A 23,569-nucleotide genomic window follows, 5' to 3' on the forward strand; every position below is an offset into this window, starting at 1 on the left:
AAGTCAAGGAATGATATCTCTTCTTTTGTGTAGATGGATTTAGAAACACTTTATGATAGATGGGAGAGATATAAGGATTTATCGAGAAGGTGCCCTCACCATGGCTTACCTCTTTGGCTACAAGTTCAAACTTTCCACAACGGTTTGAATCCCTTAACTAGACAAATGATCGATGTAGTTGCTAGTGGAGCTATCAATAATAAGACACCTGAAGAGGCTTATGAGTTCATAAAAGAGATGTCACTGAACAATTATTAGTGGCAAGTCATGAGGACAAAGCCGACAAAAGTAGTCGGCATTTTTAATGTTGATTCGGTTACTATGCTTTCCAATTAGGTAGAACTTTTGAATAGATAAATTTATGGCTTACTTGGTTCTACACAGGTTCATCCAGTAATACAGTGCGATGCAAGTGGAGGTGGAATGAGCAATTTAGAATATCCATCCTACGGCCCTAACATGGAGAACGAGCAAATGAATTATATGGGTAATAATCCTTGGCCTCAAAACAATCCTTATAGTAACACTTACAATACAGGTTGGAGGAGCCACCCAAATTTCTCATGGGGAGGCCAAGGCAATCAGAGACCACCACCCCCTCCAGGCTTCCAACAACAGCCTTACCAGCAAGAAAACTCAAACCTTGAGGAGATGATGACAAAGTTTATTTAAGTAGCAGAGACTCATTTTCAGAACACTAAAACTGCACTTAAAAATCAGCAAGCATCAATTCAAGGGCTTAGAATCAAATAGGACAGTTGGCTAAGATGATTTCACAGAGACCACCGGGGAGGGCTACCTATTAACACCGAACCCAATCCAAAAGAGCATGTGCAAGCAGTTACATTAAAGAGTGGGGAGGTGTTAACTGAATCTACAAAAAAGCTACCACTAGAAGCTGACAAAAAAGAAGATAAGGAGGTGAAACCCAAAAACAATAAAAAATCGGTGTTGAGAGAATATAAACCACAAATCCCATACCCAGCAGAGTTGAAGAAAGACTGCATGGATGCACAATTTGGTAAATTTCTTGAACTTTTTAAACAGTTACATATTAACTTACCTTTTGTTGAAGCTATCTCGCAGATGCCTACATACACAAAATTTTTGAAGGAGCTTTTAACAAATAAAAGGAAGTTTTAAGAATTTTTTATAGTGGAACTCAACGAGGAGTGCTCGACCATACTCCAAAATAAACTGCTGACCAAACTGAAAGATCCAGGAAGTTTTACTATTCCCTACTTAATTGGTAGTTTAAATGTTGAGAAGGCACTAGCTGGTTTAGGCGCTAGCATTAATCTGATGCCCTACAAAATGTTCAAGCAACTTGGCCTTCAGGAACCAAAACCTACTAGGATGAGTATTCAACTAGCTGACAGATCTGTTAAATATCCTAGGGGTATTATAGAGGATGTACTTGTAAAAGTAGATAAATTCATATTCCCTATTGATTTTATTGTGCTTGACATGGATGAGGACGTTGAGGTGCCTTTAATTTTATAGAATGTTTATTAAAGATTTTTCTAAAATAGCTAAGCCTTTAACGAATTTATTAGAAAAAGATATGCCTTTCAGTTTTAGTCAGGAATGTTTAGAAGCATTTAATACTTTTAAAGATAAATTAATTAATTCTCCAAATATAATCGTACCTGATTGGAATCTACCCTTTGAACTAATGTGTGATGCGAGTGATTTTGCAGTGGGTGCGGTTCTTGAATAGCGAAAAGACAAGCATTTTCAACCAATCTATTATGCTAGCAAAACTTTGACAGCCGCACAAGAAAATTATACAACGACTGAGAAAGAATTATTGGCTGTGGCTTTTGCATTCGATAAATTTAGACCATATTTAATATTATCTAAAGTTTTCAGTTACATTGACCATTCAGCTCTTCGATACCTCCTTACTAAAACAGATGCAAAACCTTGACTAATAAGATGGATTTTATTGTTGCAGGAATTCGATTTAGAAATTCAAGATAAGAAAGGAGCAGAAAATCTTGCAACAGATCATCTATCTAGATTAGAAAACCCATATCTCAAGGGACTTGGAGAATAGGAGATAAATGACTCATTCCTTGAAGAACAACTCTTTGCTATACTTGACTTTGAGGAACCTTGGTTTACAGACATTGCGAATTATTTAGCTGCTAACGTTGTACCAAAAGGGTTGACACATCAGCAAAAGAAATGCTTCCTTACTGATGTGAAAAACTACTTTTTAGAAGATCCTTTTCTTTTTCGTATATGTGCAGATCAAGTCATTAGAAGATGCGTTGATGTTAGAAGCAATTGGAATCTTGGAACATTGCCACTCAGGATTGACTGGAGGACATTACAATGGGACTAGGACCGCACATAAAACACTCGAATCAGGTTTTTATTGGCCCACACTATTCAAAGACGCCAATAGGTATGTTACTTCTTGTGATAAATGCCAACGAATAGGTAATATCTCTAAACATGACGAAATGCCTCAAATTTACATGCTTTCATTTGAAATATTTGATGTATGGGGTATTGACTTCATAGGTCCATACTGTAACACCCCAAACCCGGCCTAGACGTTATGACCGGATCCGACGTGCCACATCAAAACGTTAAAACATTTCTCCATTCTTAGTCCAGAAAATCATACTTGATGTTCAAAGGATTAATTCATTAAGGGTTAAAGTGAATGGAAGCTGTGCACCAGGTAGGAAACCAAAAAAGAGGAGGTGAGTCCATCGGACTGCTTAAGTACCAAGCTCTTTCGGATCCAATCCTAGAATGCACACCGCCATTGCCACACTCTAACATCGCGTATATTTTTAGGTTACCATTGCAATTATGTTCATTTTGAAACAAAACATATTTAACTTTGAAAAATGTTACCATAGCAGAAGCCTTGTTTGTAATCGTGTTACTTTGAAATCAATTTATGTTTTTGAAAACGAACCCTAGATCTAGCCCATTTTGACAGTTACTATAAATTAAGTTCATCATAATAAGATATAAATCAAAAACCCAAAGAAAAATAATAAAGCGGCCTTATTACATAGTAAAAACCAAATCATCAAAGTAAATGAAAAATGAAGTCCAATTCACCAGAAGAAAACCATATTGCAGAACGAGTGGCCACTTCGAATCCCTCGCAGCTCCAAGCCCATTATGGTTGGGGATTACCTGCATGGATGAAAATAGGGGATGAGTTTGGGGAAACTTAGTGTGTAAAATTAACCCAACCATAGTCCATATCAGCTCAACCCACAGAAACAGAATAAATCAGCCTTAGCCCAAAACAGAGTACAGAATTAAGCCCATAGGCCCATAACAGATCAGATCAGATATTTCATGTATATGCAAAACCCAACTCATAACCAACCACATGCACCCCCTTACCAACCTTTCACCATGTGGGGAGACTACTCGACCTACCCAACCGCTACACGCCTCAGAAATATGCAGCATGGCTACCAGAATAGATAATGTGACAGAGTCACCAGATACAGATAATCGTGGCAGAGCCACCAGAACAGATATATGTGGCAGAGCCACTAGATCAGATAATTTGTGGCATAGCCACCAGGACGCTTCCTCCATAATATAACCCATGTCCCCATGCAACAAAGATCCATTCATGGCATACAACATACAGATTTAAATCAACATGCTTTTTAGACAAATTAACCCTAGGGACATATCGGTCATTTACACCTAGGGGTATCATGGTAATTTCCCATACATCAGGGTATTATAGTAATTTAGCTAATTTTAGGGTTTTCAAGCATATCCTAACCATTTACGTACCATCAGAACACTTACCGCGCATACTTACCGAATTGGGCCCGTTGGCCCATGAACCCGATTTTTGGCCCATTAAGCCCAAATTATCAAAATGCACGAAATCGCGCGTACTGCAGTTTTTTACTTTAGATTACCAAATATACAAACCCAACTATCTTGCGAGCATTTGCACACTCACAAATTCCCAAAATACCGACTTTTCGGCATTTCGGCTTTTCGGCTTTTGCCAATCTAGTCTATGAGAGGGTGTCAGTTACACACCTGATTTGTGACGATATGCTGACGAGATCCACACACGAACTGCCTACAAATAGATTACTAACACGTTAATCTAACTACTAAAATGAACTATAACTAACCCCTTACCACATTCGGCCCAAAGCACTTTGGCACTAGCGAACCTACCTTTGCCGAAACTAGCGATTGTGTTTAGATTCAGTCGTTTCCCCTTGTCCAAGCCTCTGAATCGCACTATCATCATAATAAACAATTGTCACAATCCCTTAGAGCCTTAAAGCCCAATCGACAGCCTTCCTAAGCTTTTAGGGATTTTGGCTTTTCTAAATCCCGAAATAAAGAATAGATTCGAAAACTTACCACCAGTTTCTTCAACCAACGATTTCACTTAAGCTCTAATTTGATTCTGATGTAGATCTAACCCTCAAATCCTAGCAGAAGTCGATCCTTTAATGATCTAAGAATTCGGCTATGCCCCTAAAATATGGGGTTTTCGGCTTTTAGTACAGTGAAGAAGAGATGAGGGTTTTTGTAGTGGTTTTGTCGACAGAGGTTTGGGGTTTAGAAAAGAAAGAGTTGATCACAAAGGATGAAGAAAGACGAAAAAGAAATCAATAGGTTTTCTAGGAGAATTCGGCACAGACAATATGAACCTTCAGGTTTTCGGCTTTTGTGATATTCAACTGTAAGGCTTAAAAATAAAAAGAATAAGGAAGTGGTGAAGAGTAAAGTGGTAGAAGAATTCGGCTATGGAGAAAGAAGAGGAGAAGTTAGGTGGAAAGAAAAAATAAAGAAAAGAGGAGAAGGAAGGATGGTCAGAGAATCGGCACAACATACCCAAATGCCGAAATTCCCACTACTACAATACCTAGCTGAATTTCCCATGCTAAAGTCCCTTGGCCGGCCACCTCTTGCTCCTTGATCAGCTCCTAGATTTCCTCCCTTATCTTTATCCTTATTCAATCCCCTTTTCATCTTAAACTCTCCTTAACAGAGTTCCCCCTCGAGTTCCATCACCTCCCCTTTTTGTGTACAAAAATATAAACACCTTATTTGCTTGCCTTGCGGCTCGAACCTGAGCTCTTCCTACACTTCTACACGCCACTTTTATAGCCTTCCCAGTGGTGCCACATGCCACTTTGCCACTTGCTTTCTTATGTCTTATTTTACCCAAATAATATTTAAAACCCTTGTTAACCAGAGCCCCCTTTTCCCTTATGGATTAAAATTAATTAAACCCCGGACTTAATCTTAAACTTGGGCCTTCTAGAGGCCCACTAACATACTTAGACCTACGCTAAGCAGTTAAAACATAAAAATTCCAAAATTCACCAAAATTAATAGAAGTCCTGAAAATTGGGGCGTTACACATACCCTAGCTCATTTGGGAATAAATATATCTTAGTAGTCGTTGATTATATGTCTAAATGTTGGAAGCCCAAGCCTTACCTACTAATGATGCTAGAATGGTGGTAAGGTTCCTTAAGAAACTATTCTCTCAATTTGGAACACCAAGAACAATTATCAGTGATAGGGGTACTTATTTTTGTAATGCTCAATTTGATAAAACCCTTACCATAGAACAGCTACCCCTTACCATCCTCAAACTAGTGGACAAGTCGAAGTCGTGAACCGAGAGCTCAAACGTATCTTAGAAAAGACTGTAGAGTCAAATAGGAAGGATAGGGCAAAGAAAATAGATAATGCTTTATGGGCCTATAGAACTGCTTTTAAGACCCCCATAGGAACATCTCCTTACAGACTTGTTTATGGGAAGAGTTGTCATTTACCGTTTGAACTAGAACATAAAGCATTCTAGGCCATAAAATTTCTGAACTTTGATTCCAAACTCGCAGGTGAAAAGAGATTGATGCAACTGAACGAGTTATATGAATGGCTAGCTAATGCCTATGAAAACTGACGATTATACAAGGAAGCAACGAAGTGCGGCCATGTTGCTCGTTTAAAGCAACACAAGCAATTTGAAGTAGGAGATCTTGTCCTGTTATACAACTCAAGGCTCAAATTGTTTCCTGAGAAGCTTAAATCACGATGGTCAGGTCCTTTCGTAGTCCAAACCATTTTTCCATATGCACAATAGAGGTAAGTCACCCAACCCAAGACACTTTCAAGGTAAATGGACATCGTCTTAAACTTTATAATGGTGAGGATTTTAAAAACAATGGATGGCTCAGCGAATCGGCCTAACATACCTACATGATAAAGTAGAGCTTAGACTCTAAATAAGCGCTTTTCAGGAAGCAACCCGAGCACTAACCCCACTAAGTAACTTTAGTTTGTTTTTCCAATTGTTTTACAATCTAATAGCAGGTATTCTTGGCACACACAGCCTAGCACACGGGCATGCTCAAGGCTGTGGGATCACCACGAGTAGGAGACACGGGTGTGGCCATGGCTGTACTAAAATGGGACAAACATTTTCCCCAAGACAGGATGACACACGGGCTGTGATAAATAGCCACAGTCGTGCGATACGGTCATGTGCATCACACGGCTAGGGATACGGGTGTGTCCCAGACTGTGGTGAAACTGCACTTTAATTTCCCAAATAAATCAGCAGAGACACAGCATACGTTAAATCACCATGGCCGTGCGAGGTAGCCGTGGACGCAACATGGTTATGAACACGGGCGTGCTTGAGGCGTGTGGGAAATTGCACAAACAACTGAAACTTTGAACAAGTCAGAATACAACACAGGCTTAAGCTACGGCCGTACCCAAAAGCCATGCACAATCTTAATTACTAGACACGGACGTGCTGGATCTAGCACGGGGTAATAAAACACCACATGGTCGTGCGATGCGGCGTGTCTACAGGCCGTGTGCGATACTGACTTAAATTATCAGACCACAAGCACAAGACATGAACACGGGCGTGGTGTCCCTAACACAGGCATGGGAGAAACGACGAACGTGCACACGGCCGTGCAAAGCGGCCGTGTGGGGCGTGTCTAAGGGGTCGTGTGCAATACTGACTTAAAATTTCAAGAAAAACACGGGCTAGGAGCACACCAAACGGGCATGAGTCACGGCCGTGTGGACTAACACGAGGTCGACACGACCGTGGCCCCCTTCTATTCCCCTCCCCTAACCCTAATTTCTCTCCACCCCTATTTAATCCTGTTATTCATTCCTTTCACTCCCTCTACTATTCATCTCCCCTACAGCCGTCGCAAGTCACAACCCCTTCTACTCTGGCTACCATTCTCTGACGAGCCGCCGACGACGAACTTTCCCCCTATCCTTGCTTCCTCACACTTGCCCCTACTCCCTTCTTCCTCTTTGTTTACCCATTCCCCTCATAGCCACAAAACCTTTCCTCTCCTCCCTTTTCCCCCATTCCACTCACACAACTACCCATACCTTCACCTGGTAACACCGACCATTCAACCACTGTCCATCGCTGCGGCCACCACCAACCACCACTTCGGTTTTCTCTTTTGCACCCGTAATTCTTTACAATATTTTAGCTGTTTTATTACTATTGGTATTTTTAGTATTATTATTCCTATTACTTTACCCCTGTTTATCTTATTAATTCAATACATTGCTCCACTGATATTATTGGTTCTTATTGATACTTTTATGTCTAACTTAAGTTTTAAACGTTCGTAGTACTCTACATCTATATTTTAGGGTCATTTGTTTGTTGATTTAATACATATTTTACTGGCTCATTTATATTCAGTAATCATTTAGTTAGCTTCTACTAGGGGTTAAGAGTCTACTTATTTCGTCTACTTGATTAAAAGTTGAATTTGGTTGTTTCCAAGTTTGCCCATTATGTTGATTTGCCTAACTTGAATTCTATATTTACTTTCGCAGACATCATGACAAATACTCGTGGGAAAAAGGCCGTAGTCCCTGCTTAAAAAAAGTGAAATAGACTAGGTACGACCTCTTCGAGTGCCACCACTGAGATCTGTCATCCATTCCATCAATTTCCACCAGGGCCCCAAGAAGAATTATTTCAGATTCTACGTGCCTGACCCCTTGGTGTGTGTTGCATCGATTGGGCCGCATTAGAGCAGGTCCACCTAGCTGATTTGGTTTGGGCGCTCCTTGCCACTGCTCCATAGGACCACTTCTTTGATATCATCGAGCTGACGTATCTAGAGTTCACTTTGGAACTATACTCGACGTTTCAGTTGCAAACAGTTATGGCGGAGTACAACGACCCAAGAACAATCCAATTCCGCCTTGACGGTCTAGTACTGCAGTTGAGTGTTTGGAGTTGCCTTGGGACTTTATACAGACAATTTTATGGAAGCCGACAAATTTCCCCACCTCCAGCGCCACATCCATTATGCACCTTCATTGTGTTGGGCAGCCCTCATGCCTGCTACAGGAATCTATGACCCTAGCCGCTCAAAGGTATTAGCTCTAGCTCTAGCTCTGCGATATCTGCATGCCCTTTTGGCACACACATTAACAGGGAGACGAGAGAGCACCGGCGTCATTAACACTCACGATGCATACTTTCAGTAGAGCATGAGGCAAGGGCATATTTTTTATCTTGCATACTTCATCGCCCTTGCTTTCCGCCATCAAACCGAGCGACATCGAAAGGTAGTCATCAGCATCGGCCTATATGTGACTCGACTAGCTTGATACTTTAGGCTCTTAAACACTTCGGCACAATCCTCATCGCTCACACTCATCAGCCAGATGTCCCCACAGGGCATCCAAAGTATGCTCCATATGAGGATGATAGAGCATCATCATGGGTTCGATCCTCCAAAGTACTGAGTTGCACAAGCTATTGATGAGGATGACGCCGAGGATATTTCTGATGATATCCCTACATTTCAGGAGCACCCACCTTCTCAGCCACCACCGAGTCACCGACCAGTTCATGCAGCCGCTTCATTGTCTGAAGTTTCTGACCACCTTAATCGCTTTCAGCAATATTGCACTCAGTGATTCGACAGCATCGAGGCGACTCTACAACAAATTTGCCAACATTTTTACATATCGCCTCCAGCATCACCACCTCACGATCCAGCTATCGATGAGGACTTTTGAGTTCATTTTTTTCAATATGTTTTTATTTTTCTTTTATTTTTAATTTTGTATTTCTTTTTGTCTTTATTTATCATTTTCTTACAAGACTTTTATTAGTATAATTTGAATTTTCTTTTATCTAGTTATTTCATTATTACCAACCATAACAACCCTATCGATATAACTCCTTAAAACATTACAGATGACATCACAGTTTCAAAAGGTTCAGTCAATTGGTGCTACTCAGGAATATACAAACAGTCCCCTACGACTGCCACGACCTACTCGACCACGACCATAGCCACCACGACACCGACCACCACGATAACCTCTTCGCTGGGTACTGTGATTTTGGGACCCAACCTCTACCACCACCTTCACCTCTGTCTACATATCACATACACATCACTTCCAATGTCTCTAAACCCACTTCCGCTCTTTCAAGGACTACATCCAAATTCAGGGCAGTTTCATTTTTCCCCTATTCTATACTATTATGCTTATATTGTCGTTATCTATCTTTGTACATTGAGGACAATATACATCTTAAGTGTGAGGAGGTTATTTATATATTAGAAACTCCTGAATCTCTATCTCATTCTTAAATAATTTCCTTATACTATTATTAGAGTGAATTCTGATTGATTTATAATTTTTATATGTTTTGAATTTAATCATAGGGAATTGTGCATTGATTGTTAAAATTTTAAAGGCATTAGAGAATCAAACATGATAAGTTGACTTTTGAGAATTTAAATTGCTAGGTTATTTCCCTGAATTGAGGTATTATCTTGAAATTTTGAATTTACAGGATTGACATCAAATACCCATAATTTTCGTGAGACTTTGAGCCTTTTAGAGCATATATCTTTTTTGCTCACTATTTTTTTTATTATGAGTGTGTCAACATTGATTTTTTGTTCTATAACTTGTATCTATTATACATGTCGAGACCACACATTTGATTTGATATACTAAAATGATAAAGACACTTAGGTTTTAACCCATTTACCCCATAAAAAGCCTACTCACATAATTGACCCCTAGTGAACCCTTTGAGCCTTAACTATTATTTCTTGATTTTCCCCTTAATATTAACCCACAACTTAACCCTTTTTGATTTGTTAAGAATTTCTCCCTTTCATTAACTCCTTTTTATCGAGATTTGATTTGATTAGTTACCTCACTATGTTCGTTCATTCCAGTTTTTGAATTATTTCTTATTATGTACTACCCATTATTATGCTTGTTCTTATTCTTAAAAAATGTATATTTATTTTCATTCAATTACATATTGTTATAAAGAGCTTGGATAAGTTAAAGTCATTATATTCAGAGAAAAGCTCACCTCATTAGTTTTGGATAATGTTAATTCTGGCACCTTTTTGTAATTCAGTGATTAGCTTTATTTTTCTAAGTTTGGTAATTTATTAAATTAATCTTGATTATAACCCTCTTTTTCAGCCTTCATCCACACCTTTAACCCAAGCCCCATTACAATCCTGTTAAAGACCTTTTGATTTATGTATCATCTCATTCATAGTGGTGGAGATTTGATTTTCATGCAAGTCTATGGTAATAATTTTTCATGTTTGACTATTAAGCGCTTAATTATTGAACCTTAAATACTTTGAGTGATTTGAGTGAATCTTTAGTGAGGATGTCAACCCTTGTCAATTTGGAATAAAAGGTGATTACTTAGATAAAGGGAGATACTTATGATTTTATGATTAAAATGCTCAACTTGGATTGTTTGAAACTTTGATGTTCTTTTAGTTGAATTCTCAATATATGATTACTTGTGGTTTACTTCGATACAGTATTGCTGAGAATTATAAGTTGAAAAGAATTTATTTTAATTAAGAGTTGAGGATTTTGCTTGAGGACAAGCAAATGCTTAAGTATGGGGATATTTTGATAAACCATAATATGTACATTTTTTATCCTATGCTTGGCATATTTTTGGATGATTTATCATAACTTTTAGAGAATTTGATGCTCCTAATCCTTTAAATTCATGTTTTATACTTAGGTGAGCATAGGAAGGTGAAAAGAGCAAGAAATGGGCCAAAATGGGACAAAATGGGCTTATCTCAATATTCCACACGGCCTAGACACTTACATACAGGTAATCCACGAGCCCATGTGTGACACACAGGCAGGCCACACGCCTGTGTGTCATGGTCGTGTCGACATTAAACCAAGTCAGAATTGCACACGGCCTGAGCACCTTCACACGGACGTGGCACACGGCCGTGTCTCTGTTGAGCCAAAGTCTAATTCTATTCGGAAAAGGCTAATTTTGGGCTATTTTGGGAAAGCAAAATCTATATAAAGACCCAAAAAGAGGATCAAAGAGGGACACGCAGAGTAGAAGGAAGAAGATACTCAATGACAGCCATCAGAATCAGCTCGGAAGTAGGATCTACTTCAAGATTGAAGATCTCCACTCAATATCCTTAGAAGTTCTTTGGGTTTCTTTATGTTTTGTTGTTTTCCATTATTATGAACTAAACTCCCTAAATACCTAAGGAAGATGAAACCTAAGAAGAATCTTATTACTATTTGAATTATACGATAAATACTTTTTCTTATTCTTAATTGTGAGTTTTAATCCTTACTTTAATATTCCAGGATATTAATTCAGGTTTTTTATGTGCTTATTCAGTGGACCAAAATTCCCTATTTAAGAGTTGATCATTCATAATTAAGTGGAGTTGCATGCAATCCTAGAGATAGTACGATATAAATCTGCCAGATTAGAGTCAAATCTAATAAGGGGATCCATATATCGAGTTAATGCGACAATAGGGGTTTTAATTAGAAAGATATTTCAATTAATCAACCTAGAGTCAGTTGTTCTTAGTCTCGAGAGAGATATTAACATAAATTAGGGATTTCTACGGATTAAGTCAAGTGAATAAATCGTCTAATTCAGAAGTGATAAGTGAAGTCCAAGTGGAATCTTCCTTGGGTATTGTCTTCTCCATCGGCTTTCCAAAGAATATTTTCCAACTTTTTCGCGTTCTTAGTTAGTTAGATAATTAAGTTTAGTTTAGAAAACATCCCTTCAATTCTTAGGCTAGATAACACAAAGATAGTAATTACTAGTACTTTTAGTCCTCGTGGATACGATATTTCCGGTCTCACCTCAACTATACTACTGTTCGATAGGTGCACTTGCCTTAGTCGAATTTTTAGTTAGTTTTAGGACCATCATACGGTTGTAAATGTTGAACACCATTTTTTTGGACTGAACTTAGTGAGAATAAGATTCACATGATTGATCTGATATGAGAGACTGAAGAAAATGTGAAAGTGATCCATGATAGTTTGAAATCAGCATCGAATCGACAGAAATCTTACACAGACTTAAAATAGAAAGATATTGTGTTTCAGATCAGGGATAGAGTATTTTTGAAAGTGTCACCGTGGAAGAAAATACTTCAATTCAGTCGTAAAGGCAAATTGAGTCTGAGATTCATCGGGCCGTATGAAATTATCGAGCGAGTTGGACCAGTGGCTTATCGGCTAGCATTGCCATTTGAGTTAGAAAAGATTCATAACATATTTCATGTATCGATGCTATGAAGGTACAAATCCGATCCTTCATATGTTATTTCCCCTACCAAAGTTGAGATTCAGTCAGATTTATCGTATAGTGAAGAACCAATCCGAATTCTAACTCGTGAGATCGAAGAGTTGAGAAATAAAAGAATAGCGTTAGTAAAAGTGTTATGGAATCAAAACGGGGTAGAAGAAGCTACGTGGGAACCTGAGGATGTTATGAAAAAGCAATATCCAAATCTATTCGCTGGTAAGTTTTCGGGGATGAAAATCCCTAAAAGAGGGAGAGTTGTAACAACCCGGTTTCAGCTAAATTAGAATAATGGTTTTGAAACCACAAATCTGAGTTCATAAAATTATTTTAATATTATTTATTGTCTTTACAACATGTGAATATATATGTGTAAAAACTTCATGAGTAATTTTATCGTTTAATAGCTCAATTTGAGAAAAATGACTTAATCGCGTAAAATGCAAAAGTTGCATTCTATAAGTTAAAAGTGTCTATTTACTATGAGGCATTAAATGAAAGGTTCTTATGTTGATATTAGACCATGATTAAGGTTAGTGAACATTTATGTCCATGGCTTATGTGTTATATTAAGGTTTTATTAAAGGTTAAATTAATAATATGTTTAATAAGTTATATTTAATAAAACCAAAATCAATTTTTGCTCAAATTCTCTCATCTAGTTGCCAAAATTGAGAAAGAAAATAAGCTATTCTTTAGGTTTTCATTCGGTCACTTTGGAAGTAAGATTAAGATTAAGAACGAAAGAAATCAGATTTAGATCGAGGGAAATCGAAAGTTAACGAATAGCCGATCCAGTCTGTTTATTCTGAATACAAGGTAAGTTCATATGCAAATAAATGTCTTTGAATTGAATTATATATATGTTTCATTATCATTGAAATGTTATGAATGTTGAATGAGCAAATACAAGCAAAAATTGATGAAGTTACAATATCCGAAAGTCCCATACGAACCTTAGGAATAGTATGGGATACAGATGTCATGGCATTAGGTTATCGAGATGTGATTACATGTAAGACCATGTCTGGGACATTGGCATTGTATTGAGATTACATGTAAGACCATGTCTAGGACATTGGAAATGTGTGGAGATTATGTGTAAGACCATGTCTGGGACATTGGCATTGTATTGAGATTACATGTAAGACCATGTCTGGGACATTGGCAATGTGTGGAGATTATGTGTAAGACCATGTCTGGGACATTGGCAATGTGTGGAGATTATGTGTAAGACCATGTCTGGGACATTAGCATCGTTAATCGATTTCGTATAAGACCCTGTCTGGGACAGTGGCATCGATATGTGATAACATGTAAGACCATATTTGGGATATGGCATTAACGAGCTTTGTGTGAATTCGAGTATCCTTAACGATTCCGAGTGGTTCAATGAGCAAACAGAAGTTGAGAAAGAATGTATTAATGAGTTAAACGACTCAGGTACATACGAGATTCATACGAGTATTGAAAAGAGAAGTAATTGATGAATTCAATTTTGAAATTGAATATGTGTACCATGAGAAAGGTTTGTGATCATATATGTGATTAGCTATGCTTAATATATTTTAATTGATATGCAAATGATCATATGATGGTTTTATTTGTATATGGCTTACTAAGCTTTTAGAGTTTACTTTGTGTGTTCTTTCTATGTTTTATAGAATTTCAAAGCTAGCTCGGACATCGGGAATCATCGTGAATCATCATCACACTATCGACTACTTATTGGTACTTTTGAAGCTTTGTATATATGGTATATGGAATGTATAGGCTAGTGTCATTTTGATATGTTTTGAGTTATAAAAGTAGTAATTAGATTTGGCTTACAAATTATGTAAATGCTGGTATGGATATGGCCATTTAAATTGGCTTGAATTATGGGTTTAATATGTGATACAGGAGATGTATATAATGCCATAAGTGTCGGCCTGTTTTGGTATGATATGTGGTTGCTATTTTGGTTAGTTGTAAATTGAAGTATTAAGGTTGGAATGATGATATGTTGTGGCTTGATTATGTGATGCTGAAATGGTAAGTTTTATGGCATGAAATAGGTGACAAGGTGATGATGAAATGCATTTAGAAGTTATGCAAGTTTAATGATTTTGGTATATTGTTTTGTTATGAATTTGGTTGAGAATTTAAGTAATGAAATGGTTTATTATGAAATGGCATGAAATGTTTGTGAATTGGCATGTTTTGGCTACCCATATTTGTGATGAAATGATGCCATTTTGATGGCTAGGTGAGCATGAGAAAAGGGTGGCAAATTGGCCTTGCAAATGGCCTATTTTTGTCCACACGGCCAAAGACATAGGCGTGTGTCTCAGCCGTGTGTGATACACAGTCATGTTATACGGTTGTGTGTCCCTTGGGGTACCCTTCGAATTAAGTCAGTATACCCTACAGTTTTGACACGGCCTAGACACACGGGCGTGCCTACTTGTCGTGTGTGGCATACGGGCTTGCACATGGGCGTGTGGTTGGCCGTGTGACCCAACTCAGTAACCCCTTTAGAATTCACACGACCTGGCATACGGGCGTGTCTTCGGTCGTATGGTACAAGTCAGTATGTATGCCCTGTTTTCACACGGCTTGTGACATGGACGTGTCTAATAACCGTGTGAGGCACACGGCCTGTTCACACAGGCCTGTGACCTTTTAAAGTTTGAAAATTTTATAAGTTTCTCAAAGTTTGTGAATGTTATCGGTTTAGTCCCGAACCACTTCTAAGCATGTTTTAAGGTCTCATAGGACCTTAGAAGGGATAATATGATTGAGATGAATGTATTTTGATATTGAAATGTACAAATGTATGTAAATGATGCGTATTGATCGGTAATGCCTCGTAACCATATTCCAGTGATGGATACGGGTTAGGGGTGTTAAAATGTGATCTCTGAAATTTGGTCTAAACTCATAGGTCAGGTTTTGGGGCTTTACAGTTCGGCTAGTTATTGCTATGTAGAAACTGGACATAGTGACAATGAATTTAACCATGCTCTAGTTCTGTCCCTTAGTGAATATGGGAACAATTTTAGCCTTTAGCGCATCCTCGGTTACTCCGGCTAGCTTGAAAGAGTCACTCACCTCCATGACCAATCTAAGGTGAAGGTGTGGATCTTCTGTGGGCATCCCATTAAATTGGCCCACTGTCTGAAGCATATAGAACATTACGGGCTTCAACTCAATCTGTGGTGTTTTAATCTTGGGTCTAACAATACCCGGATTAAGCTCATGGAAAAGAGGCACAACATATTGCCTTATGGCTCGGTCCTTATCATCAGCAACAAGGACTGGATTTCGAGCATAAGCAACTCCATTTCCTTGATCTTGATTCTGATCGGGATTCATGTATGTGACTTTTCTCTAAGCTTGTCTTTCTTGTCTTCTTTGTCTAAATGGCCACTTGATTTTAGGGTCTACTAGGAGTAAGTCGATAATTCGATCAATGCTCATAAACACCTGAAAAGAAAATAAAAAAAATTAATTAAGTTCAAAAAATAAGAAAAAAAACAAATTGCAAAAAAAGAAAATAATTTCACAAATGATGATTACAATAATAGTCTCCAACAATGGTGCCAAAAACTTGTCTCGAGATAATTCAATTGATGTGCAAGTATACACAATCTGTAACACCCCGAACCCGAAACCGACACCGGAGTCGAACACGAGGTGTTAACCGGCTTTAACCCCTTATAAAATTTATTTTCCAGACACTGCCCAATCTGTGTACTAGTCGTTTTAAAAATCATATCTTGAGTTTCGTAACTCGAAAATCAGTTTCGTGATTTTTCCCAGAAACTAGACTCATGTGCCCATCTATGTATTTTTTTCTAGAATTTTTGGTCGGGCCAATTAGTACAGTTTATTAGTCAAAGTCTCCCATGTTGCAGGGGTCGACTACACTGACCTTTGCCCATTACGAATTGGATATCTCCCTGCACGGGGCTTCAATACTGATGCCATTTGTTTCTCTGAAAACTAGACTCAGAGAGGAATCTGTATATATATGGTACGACCCCTAATTATCTCTGGTTAATTTATTATGAATTTCCAAAGTCGGAGCAGGGAATCCAGAAACCGTTCTGGCCCTGTCCCACAAAAATCTGATTATCTCTTAATATACTGCCCATATGATCTTTTCGTTACTTCCTCATGAAAACAGACTCATCGAGCTTTGATTAAATAATTTATTCATCAATTAATTCTCTCCTACTATTTTTAGTGATTTTTCAATCTCATGACACTGCTGCTGCCAGCATCTGTTACGAAAGTAACTAGGTCCATTTCATGCCTACCCTTGATCCAACTCAATCGAACCTTCGTGCCATTTTCGCATGGCTTAAAGTTTACATGCCAAAGTTCAAACACAACGTAATAGCTTATACATGCCAAAATGTTCTTCTAAGCCAACTAAGAAGAAGGTACCAAAACTTGCTATCCGGTGTGATGACTTCGATGACGGCCTGACCCCGCAAAAATAGATGAGTCCAAGCAACCTATAATGGGTGACAAGGAAACACCGAGTGAGTTTATAACTCAGTAAGTCATAAGCAATGCACTACCATCCATCAATAACATTATCACAAGAGGAAACAAAATGGAACGAGACAATTTACTCCATCCATACCGAACCATACCATAGTTCCTCCAACCTATCGATTCAGTTTCATATCAATTCATGCATTCACATTCCATATACTCATCAATAGGACATTGAGGCATTTTCATAAATCAATTTATTTTCGTTACAATCAAACGACTAAACGGCCTTTCACCCATCCTACGATAAATTTTATGTACGTGACTTCAAGTATATTTGTCACATAGGTTCAAACTTACCGAGCTCAACACCAAGTATAAGCATAGCACCTATTGGCCATGTACTCAAGACACTTACCCGATCCGCTGTCCGCGATCGACTCAATGGTGTCGCACACATAGTGTCCATAATGATTCACGAATGTATATTGAGTCCGCACACTCAGTGCTATATAATCAACTCGCACACTTAGTGCTACGTAATCAAATCGCACACTTAGTGCTACATAGTCGAACTCGCACACTTAGTGCCGCATGGTCAATTCGCACACTTAGTGCATCATATTCATTTCGCACACTTAGTGCAACATAGTCAAATCGCACACTTAGTGCTGTACAATTCAATCCCGCGCACTTAGCGCCAATCTCATGGTCATAAATGGTTATACCCGCACGTTTAGTGCCGAGATCAACAACTCAGTACATCTTACCTCTTTTCTTTTCATTCAATAATTCCATCATCACATACGTACATGCAAATAAATATATGTATATTTATTCATTCCATTCAACATCAAACATAAACATTATGACCATTTGAATAATACCAACTACATGCTTAATGACTTACCTCGTGTTGGGTAAGACGGTTCCAACTCGGCTACTCGATGACCTTTTCTTTGCCTTTGCTCGATTCACCTCCTTTAACTCCTTGAGCTTAATCAATAATTTAACTAGTTTAACCACCTTGCCAAATATTTACAATCCAATTTCACATGTATATGTATGTTAGTATATTCGGCTAATAACCTCATGCAACTACCATATCATCAAAATCTAATCACCCATGCACATGCATTAGGTAAGTTACCTTTGCTAATTTTAAACCCAACATCACACAAGCTCTCAAGGGATGGCCGAATGCTTCTTTTGTTACCCAACTAATCATTCGACAATTTCATCCCCTTTGCCACCCTTTTATGCCTAATTATCTAAATCAAGATAAGATCATCAACATGCCTAACCATAGCCGAATGTGCAACATTAATCTATCACCTCTATCTCTTAAATACTATCAAGTTCATTTACTTCTAATTTCTTAAGTTCCACATCTTAATGCCCATTATACATAATCAAATTTAACATCATCTATATATTTACTCATATGGCCGAATATACATACCCCCATATAATATCATTTTCATTCCATTTAACACTTAATTTCCACCACATAATCACTTGGCCGATTTTGCTAGCATACAAGCCTATGACCGAATGTCCTTGACCTCTAGTCACCTAGATTTTTATTCTTTAAGCCTCATCCAACTCATATTTTTCATTGACAACCTCCTTAACTTCAATTTATTCACATCTTTAATCATGCTACATTCGACCATTATTTAACAATAATTCATGCATCCTTTTTATTAAACACTCAAAATCAACCATCTTCATACCTCATCACCAAAGACATCAAAATACCAACCAAGAATGTAACATTCATGGCCGAATATCATCTCCATCAATTAACAAAATTTGAACCATGGCTAGGTAGATTTTCACTTACAACTTAAAATATACATGAATCTCAAAGAATAATATCAAACATACCTTAGTCTAGCAAACCACCATAGCCGATTTTCTCAAGCTTTTTCCCCTTCCTTTCTTTCCTCTATTCGGCCAAGGATGTTCAAGAATGAACACTTTTTTTTCTTTCTTCAATTCACGGCAACAAGGGGGTGAGACCATGTTATTTTTTTTTCCATCACCCTTCCTTTCATTATTTAATTATCATGCTTATTATTTTATTTTCCTTACCATACATCACTAACACAACATGTTGGTGACATGTTTCCACCCATAGCATGGCCGGCCACTACATATTAGGGAGGGGGAATTTGACATGCAAGTCCCCTTTTTCTTCCACATGCACTAATAGGTCCTCATGCATTGACCTATCACATTTTAAAATTTTCTCATATAAGTCCTATTGACTAAATTCACATGCAATCGACTAAATCGAAGCTTGAATTTTCACACATTCATGATTACATATTCTAGACAATAAACATCACATTCAAACCTTTCGGTGACTCGGTTTAGCGGTCCCGAAACCACTTCCCGACTAGGGTTAATTTTGGGCTGTCACAACTCTCCCTCACTTAAGAAATTTTCGTCCTCGAAAATCTTACCGGTAAATAGGTTTGGATATCGTTCTTTCATCGAGCTCTCGGGTTCCCAGGTTGCTTCCTCGATCCCGTGTTTGAGCCACAACACCTTAACCAACGGAACCCTTTTATTTCGCAACTCTTTCACTTCACGAGCTAGGATACGAATCGGTTCTTCTTCATAGCTCAAGTCAGATTGAATTTCAACTTCTGAGGGATTAATCACATGTGACGGATCGGATCTATAACGTCGAAGCATTGAAACATGGAAGACATTGTGCATCCTTTCAAGTTCAAGGGGCAAAATCAATCTATACGCAACCGGACCAACTCGTTCGGAGATTTCGTACGGCCCAATGAATCTCGGGTTCAACTTGCCCTTACGGCCAAACCTGAGTACCTTTTTTTCCAAGGCGAAACTTTAAGGAACACTTTATCTCCCACCTGATATTCAATGTCCTTTCGTTTCAAATCCGCATACGATTTTTGACGATCTGTGGCTGCTTTCAGACTTTCACGGATTACCTTTACTTTCTGTTCGGCATCCTTAATCAAATCAACTCCGAAAATTTTACTTTCACCGAGCTCAGTCCAAAACAATGGTGTACGGCATTTACGACCGTACAAAGCCTCGTAAGGTGCCATCTTAATACTTGATTGAAAACTATTGTTGTAAGCGAATTCAATCAAAGGTAAATACCGTTCCCATGAACTACTGAACTCGAGGATGCAACATCTCAACATATCCTCAAGTATCTGAATTATCCGCTCGGATTGACCATCGGTTTGGGGGTGAAAAGCGGTGCTAAAATGCAGCTTGGTACCCAAAGCTTCTTGCAATTTCTTCCAAAATCGCGAGGTGAATCTCGGATCTCTATCCGACACGATAGAAATAGGTACTCCATGTAATCTCACAATCTGAGAAACATACAATTCGGCTAGTTTATCCAATGAAAAATCCGTATGCACGGGGATAAAGTGAGCCGACTTAGTCAGTCTATCAACAACAACCCAATCGCATCCTTCTTACTTGTTGACCATGGCAGTCCGGACACAGAGTCCATTGTGACTCGATCCTATTTCCACTCGGGTATCATGATCGGCTGAAGTAATCCTGAAGGCACTTGATGTTCCGCTTTCACTTGTTGACATATTAAACATCTCGAAACAAAGTCGGAGATGTCTCGTTTCATACCATGCCACCTAAAACCAACGTTTCAAATCGTTGTACATTTTCGTACTCCCCGGGTGAATTGACATTCGGCTACAATGGGCTTCGTTCAGAATCATCGGAATGAGTTCCGAATTCCTTGGAACACACAAACGACTTCTAAACCTCAAACAACCATCATCATCAATCTGAAACTCCGATTCCTTGTTCGGAACACACTCAGCTCATTTTGCAACCAATTCCTCATCGACTTTCTGAGCTTCACGAATTTGATGAGTCAATAATGGTTTGGCTTTTAATTCAGCTACTAACACATTGTCAGGTAGAACAGACAAGTGTACATTCATCGCTCGCAAAGCAAACAGTGATTTCCGGCTTAAGGCGTCCGCAACCACATTAGCCTTTCCCGGGTGGTAATCAATGACAAGCTTGTAATCTTTCAACAACTCAAGCCAACGTCTTTGTCGCAGATTCAAGTCTCGTTGAGTCATCAAATATTTGAGACTTTTGTGTTCCGAAAACACATGGCACTTCTCACCAAACAAATAATGTCGCCATATTTTCAATGCAAACACAATGGCGGCTAGTTCGAGATCATGGGTCGGATAATTTCTCTCATGTGGCTTCAATTGTCTCGACGCATAGGCCACAACTCGACCTTCTTGCATCAATACGCAACCCAACCCAAGTAGGGATGCGTCACTATAAATGACAAACTCTTTACCCGATTCGGGTTGCACCAAAATTGGAGCTTCAGTCAAATGAGTTTTCAGTTGATCGAAGCTTTTCTGACATTTCTCCGTCCATTCGAACGTAACATCCTTTTGAAGTAGCTTCGTCATTGGTGTGGCTATCATCGAGAAACCTTTGACAAATCGTCGGTAATAACCGGCGAGCCCTAGAAAGCTCCAGACTTCGGTAACATTTCTCGGAGGCTTCCAGATAAGTATGGCTGAAATTTTGCTCGGGTCAACTCGAATACCCGATGCGGATACCACATGACCCAAGAAGCTAACCTCTCTTAACCAGAACTCACACTTACTGAACTTAGCATATAACTGCTTATCCCGTAAAATTTGCAACACCAGTCTCAGGTGCTCAGCATGTTCGGTCTCATCTCTTGAATAGACCAAGATGTCATCAATGAACACAACTACGAACCGATCCAAATATGGTCTGAAGATCCGATTCATCAAATCCATAAATACCGCAGGGCATTAGTGAGCCCAAACGGCATCACTAAGAACTCGTAGTGACCATATCTCGTCCTGAAGGCAGTTTTGGGTATGTCCGATTCTCGAATTCGCAACTGATAATAGCCCGATCTCAAATCTATTTTTGAGAACTCTGTGGCTCCCTTCAGTTGGTCGAACAAATCATCGATGTGCGGCAACGGATATTTGTTCTTTATCGTCACTTTATTCAGTTGACGATAGTCAATGCACAACCTCATGGTTCCGTCCTTCTTTTTCACGAACAATACTGGTGCACCCCAAGGTGAGAATCTCGGTCGAGCGAAACCTCTATCCGTCAATTCTTGCAACTGAGCTTTCAACTCTTTTAACTCGGTTAGTGCCATACGATACGGAGCGATCGAAATTGGCGTAGTTTCAGGTACAAGCTCAAGACCAAACTCTACCTCCCGAACAGGTGGCAAACCCGGTAACTCTTCAGGAAAAACATCCGGGTATTCACAAACCACCGGCACCGATTCGGGTTTCTTTTCTAACTCCTTGTCATCAAGTACATACGCGAGGTATGCTTCGCACCCTTTCCTTTCATATTTCTGGGCCAACATTGCTGATATTACAGCTGGCAACCCCCCTTAAGTCCGCAGACTCAACTCGGATTATTTCGTTATTTGCGCACCTCAAATCGATAGTCTTGCTTTGCAATTCACAACCGCATCATGCGCGGTTAACCAATCCAAACCAAGAATAACATCAAACTCGTCGAACGACAAAAGCATCAAATCGGCCGGAAAACAGGATTCTCGGATTATTAGAGGGCATCTCTTACACACTTTATCAACAAGTACACATTGACCCAAAGGGTTTGATACTCGAATTATGAGCTCAGTAGACTCAACAGGTAGAGTCTTACTGGTTGCTAAGGTTTCGCATGCATATGAATGAGTAGAACCAGGGTCAATCAATGCAATCACATTAGTATCAAAGAGAGTGAAGGTACCAGTGATGACGTCGGGGGAGGATGCCTCCTCTCGTGCGCGAATGGCATATGCTCTAGCAGGGTACGGTTCTCGGCTCGATCGGCCGTATCAGAGGCCTCCCTCTGACTACCACCCCTGCCTCCTAAAATTCTCGGTGGTCTTCCTCTAGATGTCACTCCACTAGGTCTTGCACCTTGAATCTTATTCTTCTCATCCAGCTCCGTGCAATCTCTAATGAAGTGGTCCTTCGAACCGCATCCGTAACAGGCCCTGCTAGTAGACTTGCCCCAACATTCACCTAGGTGTCGTCTTCCACATTGGGGACATTCAGGTTTCTCGTGACGATTATTGCCCACACTAGCTACCGAAGTAGCTCGGGAGCCCATCGATGGTCTTGCCCTGATGGAAATTCCCGCAGTCGCCCTCGACTTATTAATGTCCTCCCTGAACTTCTTTACAGCTGAGAACGGAGCTTTACCCGTCGATCTTTTACGATAATCTCTAGCTTCGAATTCAGCCTTCCTCTTCTCCTTTCCAAGTTCTTCCGCCTTGCAGGCTCGTTCAACTAGTGTTACGAATTCTTTTATTTCCAAAATACCCATTAGTAGCTTTAAATCTTTATTCAATCCTTCCTCGAACCTTTTGCA

At 39.1% G+C, this 23,569-nt stretch overlaps 1 non-coding gene across 1 annotated transcript; it reads right to left on the minus strand.

Moving 5' to 3' along the window:
- LOC121229807 (small nucleolar RNA R71) lies at positions 1-107 on the minus strand. Its single transcript, XR_005927763.1, has one exon. It is a non-coding gene; the product is annotated as a small nucleolar RNA R71 (small nucleolar RNA).
- Positions 108-23,569: the final 23,462 nt, after the last annotated feature.

The sequence above is a fragment of the Gossypium hirsutum genome, chromosome A05 (assembly GCF_007990345.1).
Source record: "Gossypium hirsutum isolate 1008001.06 chromosome A05, Gossypium_hirsutum_v2.1, whole genome shotgun sequence".
In the NCBI taxonomy this organism is placed as follows: domain Eukaryota; kingdom Viridiplantae; phylum Streptophyta; class Magnoliopsida; order Malvales; family Malvaceae; genus Gossypium; species Gossypium hirsutum.